General features: G+C 46.1%; 1 long non-coding RNA gene across 2 annotated transcripts; it reads left to right on the top strand.

The window, feature by feature from the left end:
* The first annotated feature begins 1,341 nt into the window (after positions 1-1,341).
* On the top strand, positions 1,342-4,402 carry LOC136473547 (uncharacterized). Of its 2 annotated transcripts, none has more exons than XR_010762669.1 (3): positions 1,342-3,206; positions 3,293-3,401; positions 4,110-4,402. It is a non-coding gene; the product is annotated as an uncharacterized lncRNA (long non-coding RNA). The 2 variants fall into 2 exon arrangements; XR_010762668.1 differs by having other exon boundaries at positions 4,125-4,402.
* Positions 4,403-8,342: the final 3,940 nt, after the last annotated feature.

Raw genomic sequence — 8,342 nt, forward strand, 5'->3', positions numbered from 1 at the left:
TCCCCACCCTACCTCCGCACGGCCGCCAAAATCCCATGCCTTTATATTCCCTGCGCCGCAAGACTCCCCGGCCCTGCTCGATGGTCGATCGAAGTAGCAGTAGTGTGCCGGCTAGGAAGAACGATGTCATGACGGTCCCTGCCATGCCCCTATGCGTCCTCCAAGCAACAGGGGCCGAAGCAGCAGCATGACCACACCGCCCTACTCTCCCCTTGCCGCAAGACCCCTCCGTGCCGCCTTACCCCCTCTCTGCTCCACAAGAAGAAGCAAGCAGCGAGAGCCGAAGAAGAGAAGCAGAGGATCCCCTGCTTAGCTGCGGATCCAGTGCATGGCGCCGTGCGCGCTGACGGCAAGTGCCGCAGATTGGAGGGAGTTCGCCCAATGGTCGAAGGCTTGAAGCAAGCACCTGTTGTCATCCTCCCCGGTGCCCTCACCCACCAAGGGTGTGATTGGTTGCTTTAGTGAGAGGGAGCTGGGATGGAGAGCCGGTCTAGGATGGTGAGATGCATGCCCAAACCATGCACTCGGTCGTGTTTGGTTGTCTTTGTTGTTGGTCCAGTATAAGATGACATTTTGTTTGGTTGCATGCATGAATGTGACTTTTGAGTGTATGACACATGGGTCCTTGCGCCATGCCTGAATCAAGCCATCCTACATGGAGAGGGAAGTAAAAATTGAGAAGACGAAGTTGTGTGGAATGGAGGAGGACAGATGAATAAAAGGATACAGACGAAAGATACAAAGAGGGCAACCAAACATGCCACATGAATGAGTCAGACAACTAAACGGTGCGGAGACAGCGTGGTTCGGCCTACCAATCACGCCCCAAGTGCACGGTGAGCCTAAGCAAGGACCACCTCTCCACTACAAGCTCCGTGGTGCACCCCGTATGTTTGACTAAATTACTCAATCAGGACAATTTGATTTGCTCTTTTTTTTACTGTGTATGCATGTACTTTATTTGGTTTAATTGCATACAAGTATAGAATTTGGATTTTAATTTTTATTCTATATGTTCTTCCAAAAACTTAACCAGTCCCAGGCTGGATCGAGCAATCAATGAGACAAACATAGCGACACTTGTCACTCACCTTTGAAAGCAAATTGTTGGCAGCCTGTTCCATTCCATCTGATTTGGGAATATTAAACTATACATCATTGTTTCTTGATTTGAAAGCAATTTTGTCATCTGAAAACCTGTTTAATGAGTCGAAAAAATGTAGTTATCATCTGAAAAAAATGTGTAGTTATCATTTAAAAAAATCTGAACAGGTTATCATTTGTTAATGTGTAGTTATCATCTGAAAAAATGTGTAGTTATCATTTTTGTCATCTGAAAAAACCGTGCGCGCTCGCGATGACAAAATCGCTGTGCCGTGCGCGCTCACCGCCCAATCCTCCGAATCGTGCCTGCCCTCCAAATCACGCTGCCGCCCTCCATTCCGCTGTCCACCCCAAACCTCACGCAACCCCGCCGCACTCACCTCCCTCCCCTGCTTCTCTACCTTTCCGGCGACGCTCCCTCCCTCTCCAGCGGACATGGCGGCGGGCTGGCTGTGGCAGCGACGATGGTGAGCTCGGCAGGCTGCCTGCTTGCGATGCTGCAAGAGGCAGCGCCATCTGCTCCTAACTCTGTGCCGTACGTTTGCATTCTTCAGGTCATCTTCCCTATTTCCAGCTTACTTTCTCTCGTGTGCTATGCCTGCTAGTTGTTTGAGGAAATGACACTAAGGATCTGCTCGAGTTTTTTCTCTGATATTTTGATGCTGTTGTGGGTGACGTTTTTTTAAATGTCCAGCAGTTTGTGTGCACTTGTTGATGGTCAATCTTGTTCAGTTTCTGCTATTGTATGCACTGAGACGTGCAAATTTACATGTACTCAGGATGCCCGAATTGTCAGATGGGGACATACATGGCGACCAAGTAGGAACCCTCGATATATTCCTCGGTAGTAATTAACCTTGCTAAATGCAGTCAGGTCTATACTGGTTCAAGTAAAAGAATTCAACCTGTGTCAGAGAATGTAATTAATTTTAGGCATCAAACAACATTTCCATGCTTCAAGTTTGCCCTTACAGTGGATGAGTGGATCCAAATCATGCTTTGGCATTTAGATATATGTTTGGTATGACTGCTAGTTAAAAAAAGGTGGAGATCTTTGTGTAGTGGCTGTCAGTTCGTTTGTTCGTGTGAACTTATATACAAAATGTTGATCAGAACTTATCATTGTTCTTAGAGTTATCAGATTAGGCTTCCACTAGAAAAGGCAGGAAACTCCCTCTTAAGTTTATCAGAGTAGTGCACTGATTGATGAAAATCTCTAATGGAGCAATAGAACAAGACATCAGGCATGTGTCTTAATTACATTGGTCTTCTTTATAAACACAGGAGACTAACCCTCCACACTAGAAAAGGCAGGAAACTCCCTCTTAAGTTTATCAGAGTAGTGCACTGATGGATGAAAATCTCTAATGGAGCAATAGAACAAGACACCAGGCATGTGTCTTAGTTACATTGGTCTTCTTTATAAACACAGGAGACTAACCCTCCACATGTTTGTTGAAATGCCTATTATGAAATACATATGTGACTGTCATTAAGGTCATTTATGCAAATCTGGAATGGGACCAAGTTGGTTTGTAGGATTTGAGATATATTGGTGTTTCAGCTTTTTTTTTTTGAGAAAGTGTCCGTTGACAGGTGTTTCAGCTTCCAGGTCTTGATTTCATTTTTCTAGATGGGATTGCATCATTTATTTCAATTCAACATGGAAAACAGAAAAGACACCACCTTGATTTATGCAAAGCCTGAGCTCTCAAGTTATTTACTAAACATTGAATTATTGAGGAATTTGGAGGTCTTGCTTTTAATAAAACACCATGGAATAGTGCAGCAGCATCGACAAGGGACAAGGGTGATGAGCACGGGAGACACCAGCCGTGAGAGGACTGTTGTTGATTTCTATGTTCATCCTATCTGATTATTCTTGGAAAAGTGCAATTATTTTATATATTTATTGATGTCCCTTTATTTTCTTTGTATCCTAGTGTGTAAAGGGCTGTGGACTAGTCAATGGAACATGAAAAAGCTTGCTGTAAGGGTCTGTTTTTGCTTGGCCTGCATGCCAAGTGCTATGAATTGTGCCTGACGTTTCTGTCAACATCTGAAATAACACACAAGGGCTAGGAAAAGTTAGCTTACTCTAGGTAAGTTGAATTGTAAATTAGGTTCGGAGTTACATGGTGGTTGCTGTAATTGAGACTGCAAAAGAATACCACCCTGTCACATGCAGACCGCTGAGTTACCACAACAGCAAGGCTCTTGATTCACTAACAACAATGCTGATTCTCAAGCATTAAGTAGAAAAATTAAAAGCACCAGTAGGTGTGCTGATCTAGCAGGTGCAATTCTCATCTTAAACCATAATTTTTTTCCCTGTGTTTGTTGTTTTTTATAACATGCCCATAGCGTGAGTGGCTTGACAACAAACATGTGGCCTTTAGGGTATGCTTACTGAATCCATAAGTAGCAGAGCAGTTTTGATGTGTAGTTCTGAAAACCCTTGAAATTTGGAAGTACTTTCTGGTACATTATAATCCTATTCCTTGTCAGTGTCTATTTTGCACCGATAGGGGATTTTCTCTTCAGTAGTGGCAATGCATTGCTATTGATGTGTTCTCTGCAACAGACTTTGGAGCATATTCTTTTTCTCTTCTTTCATAGTGATTAACTTCTAATGGTTACTAAATGAGTAGCACTCTTGGACCTACGTGGTCTGTTAACCTACATTGCCTTTTGTTAATATAATATTATTTTCTGTGGAGTACACTTGAATGTTTCCTTGAATATTACTCCCTCCACTCCAAATTATAAGTTCCGCCTTTTGTTACTGCATAGCTTTTCGTATGTATCTAGACATAATGTATATTTAGGTACGTAGCGAAGCTAGTATTCATAGTGTCATAACTAAGAGCCTTCAGGTGTTACACTAGATTTGCATGTGGAATTTTTCTTCATGAGGAGCTTATCTATCTCCTAATGCCATTGATCGTTAGTTCTTGCAATTTCATCCTGGTATTTCTATGTGTACTGTACTGATCAGCTAATAGCTTCCTATGTCGCAGCCTTCCATTGGATAATAGGCTTCAAGCTCGAGGCAGGACTCTGCAGTAGATGATCTTCTGGCCACTGAGTACTCACTGTAGCAGATAGGCCAATGAAACATGGAACGCATGGCAGAAAAAGCGCCAAATTGTCTATGTATTCACAAAGAAAGAATGACTTGATACCACTTGATTGGATAGTTGATAGGACCAAGATAGCTCATGACAAGAGAAGAGCTGAATACATTAAACATGTCACTTCTATATATTTAATAGATTATCCAAGCAGATGATTGTGAGATGTGTATGGGCATGTTAATATATTTTTGTTGTGATTCTGCCATTGGAAAATTTTATTAATTCTATAATGAAATTTATATATCACTCGGTAATTTTATATCAAACAATTACATTTTGATGTAGCACGCAACATATATTTACATGTGACACTTTAGATGATCGGTTAATTTAATCCTAATTGGTCTCACCAAAGCGTCCTGATGATCATGAGCATTATCGTTTCTTGTTCTCTAGCAACACAGTCACGTACGATAGTAGGGGATTGGCGCACAATGCCCTTGCACACCCAAAGCCCACGACATGTCGCAATACAGTAAGGAAGTGTTGCAATACAAAAACATATTGCAACAAACAAACTATTCTATGGCAACCAAACATACATGTGGTAATAGCAATATACTATTGCATCGCTTTAGACATTTAGTAGCAATAAACAAATGCCTATTGCAATGGTCGTGAGAAATATTACAACCGAATAAAGCTGTGGCAATAACAACATACATTTGCATCGCTTTAAATATTAAGTTGCAATAAGCAACTACCTAATTGCAATGGTCCTGCGAAATATTACAACCCAACAAAACTGTGGCAATAATTTCAGGCAATAGCAACACTGTTCTATATGGTTGCAAAAGCACCAGACAATTGCAACTCCAATCAATACTAATGCAACGCAATGTCATTGTGGCAACATTTTGAACCTATAACAACACTTTTCAAAAAAGGATTGCCATAGCTGGACGTAAAAATTGCAATGCACTATTTTTGTGGCAACACAATCCCTCTATTGCCACCTTTTTGGACAAATGTTGCAAAACACACCCCTATTACAACATAATTTGCGATGATGCAAATGGCGTCAAGTGACAATAGGGTCGAAATCTAGTATCACTGGCCAAGGCTAAGACTTCCACCTAGGAAGCCAGAGGCCTATGGTTCATGGTGAGCTTGCCCGAGGAATGGCCCGCGGTGGCCACATCCTTCCAAGGAATCACGAGATCGCCCGAACCAACGGTTCAACGCCCGCCACCGACTCCTACCCAATCCAGACTTACCGCGTGGGAAAACTGAACTCCACGGTAGAGCCACGCCCTGGACAACGTCTCCACCATCAGCGGGACGCAACGAGCCAGGGCACGCACGAGCGGCGAAACTGCCCGCCGCCACACAGCGTCGTCACCAGTGATCAGGTGGCTAACCGGTGTTGCACCGTGCAGGGCCATGCCCAGAACTAGGATCTAATGCTGGTTCATAGACAAGCCAGGGATACCACTCCGTGAATTGTCGGCTGTCCTTCGAAGGCGTGTGCATCTGAGGAAGCGGGCTGCCTGAGTGCACCGCGCGCCGCGATGAGCAGATCGAACCGTGTTGCACTCAAAGCCAGCTCTCGCAGCGACAGGTCATGACAGCTCTCCGTCGAAATCGAAAATTACACCCAGAGGCGAAGATGTAGCGGCAACGATGTTGTCGCGACAGTACAACTCAAGCTGCGGAACGCAAGAGCTCTTCTGGCCAGAAACTACAACAAGCCAGACACGAAGAAGTCATCCCTGGGGATTGCGAGCCCTTCAAGACTGTCAAGCCGATAGGGACCGGCCCAAGGCTACCCAAGAGGCCGATCCACACCAGCTACGACCACTCAAAGTAGTCAAGAGGCAACCCCATCAACTCGTCACCTAGGTACTACAATGACTCCATCGTGAGCAAGCACTCGGGGATTCACAGCGCCTCAAACAGCAACTCCGCCACGAGCAGACGCTCGGGGGTCGCCGCAATCCGAACAACGACAACCAGTTTCACGATAGCTTCCGGTACATCGGTCAGTCACATCCACATTGACCTTAGCCTCTTTACCTAAGCATGTCCACATACATATACAAGCCCACCAATAGTTGCCGAAGCTTAAGGCCGACCCATAGAGCAAACCAGATAGGATGATGCCCACACAGTATGACCTAGTAGCGCTCAACTCTCGAGTGACTCGATTCGACTCATGCTTGCGGCCGGACATGACTCACTCGCAGGGGCTACACTCATAGATGCATACACACGACCCATGGCGTAGCACTGTTTGTCATCGTCCCAGCTATCGATCCATTTCAAACTTTTTCCGATAGCACCCTTCACCGTGATGAACTGATGACCCGAGTCTTGATTTCTCATTCGCACAAACCTAAAAGGAAATGGGGAACTCACTCGCTCAAGGCAAAGGGAACAAGAGGAAAGGAGTCACGAGCCACCCGCTCACCTTCTTCTTACATCGAGCTAGATCTACGACCTACCCTCGACGTCATGCCGCTCCAACAGAATGTGTACCATTTTAGCCCCGCGGGCTAGCCCCTAGGTTAAAATATGCACTTGCGAGCACGGGACCAAAGGGGATAAAGCACATTCCAATTCGAATGGAAAGAAAGGCGAAGAGGTAGCCAAATGACAAAAGAATGTGTCGGCCACCTATCCTCCACGCAGAACCCAAACATGTCCATTACAAGTTGGCTCTCCATAAAATCCTAGATGTCTATGATGAAATCCTACACCTCGGAAGATTGGCGCTAGCGACGAATGCTTGCACCCAACACCTTGCTCGCAAGGGCCTCCACACCTCAAGCAGCGGCACTCTCGATGGCAAGAATATTGCTCTCGAATCTCCTCGGAGCACGCCCTCATCTGACAACTTCAAAATTGACACCGCTGTAGTGTGAGTTGACTGACATCAAGGCAATGTGAGTGCCACGATGAACTCCCTTGGAAATTAGGGAATCCACATAGAGGCAGGCCTTGTCAAGGCAAAGTAATAGCTAGGCATTCCCTTGACCGGCACCGAGAACAACCTCGTAGAGAGCCTGCCCAGAGGCGGTCAACGTGGCTAGCTGGTTGTCCATCTCTAGCATCCTCTGGTTCGCAGTCACCTTCTCCTCTTGATCTGAGAGCACCCTCATGCGCAATCCTGAGAAAAGATAACTGGTTCACAGCCAAACGAGATGACAAAACATAGACATAATGCAAAACAGAGGGGAACTTGCCACTACAAGTGGAGCGTAGCTTCTAGCACTCATCTTCAAGGCGCTGATGCCCCTGCTCAGCCATTTCCTAAGTAGCGCCGACCGAGGTGAGCTCAGTCTCTTGGATAGTCATCACATCCTTGAGATCAACTACTTAGGACATCAGAGCCTTGATCTAGGACTGAGCCTATGCCTCTCGGTGGCACAGCTCCTCCCTTGATCTCTGGGAGGACTCCAACTCCCCGCGCAAGCACTACACCTCGGCTTCTGCCGTGGCTAGACGACCATGGTCAGCGGCACTTCCTGCCTGTGCTCGATAGGCCAGGCGCAAGAACTAAGACTTCTCCATTGAAATCTTCATCAACCCCTGCAGAAAGGAAAGGCGATCAGATGATCGCGATGAAAGTAAAACAAGCACGGCGGAGATGGAAGACTAGAGGGATTACTTGCGCCTAAGCTTCCACCTCATCGATCAATCGGCGTCAGGCCTCCAAGCCCAACCTAGCGATCGTCATGATCGCATCACCCATCTCAGCCAAGGTTACTCGAACCCTCTCATGGCTCTAGGAGGCAACCTCCCTCGTGGCTCACTCGATCGCATCATCTACCACGAACAGCATTTCACCAGAGTTCATTGGATGGGGCCAGGCGTAGAGGTCCTCGCCAAGGTCAAGCTCATCCATGAAGGGTGAGCGTAAGGCCACAACGGAAGGCCACTCAGCTATCGCCCCCATGGCAGCATCATCGCCCAATGACTCTGGCCGCATGGAGGGGCACGCACCGCTTCCCAAGGGTCTCAGGATGACAAGTTCTAGGAGGGGCTCCCTACATCACGAAGAGTGACAAAGCTCAGGTGGCTAGATGTTGTCAACAGACACAACATGGAAGAAATCAAGAAGAATGAAGTACCTAGTGGAGCATTCCACGAATTGTAGGG

The sequence above is a fragment of the Miscanthus floridulus genome, chromosome 8 (genome assembly GCF_019320115.1).
Source record: "Miscanthus floridulus cultivar M001 chromosome 8, ASM1932011v1, whole genome shotgun sequence".
Taxonomy (NCBI): domain Eukaryota; kingdom Viridiplantae; phylum Streptophyta; class Magnoliopsida; order Poales; family Poaceae; genus Miscanthus; species Miscanthus floridulus.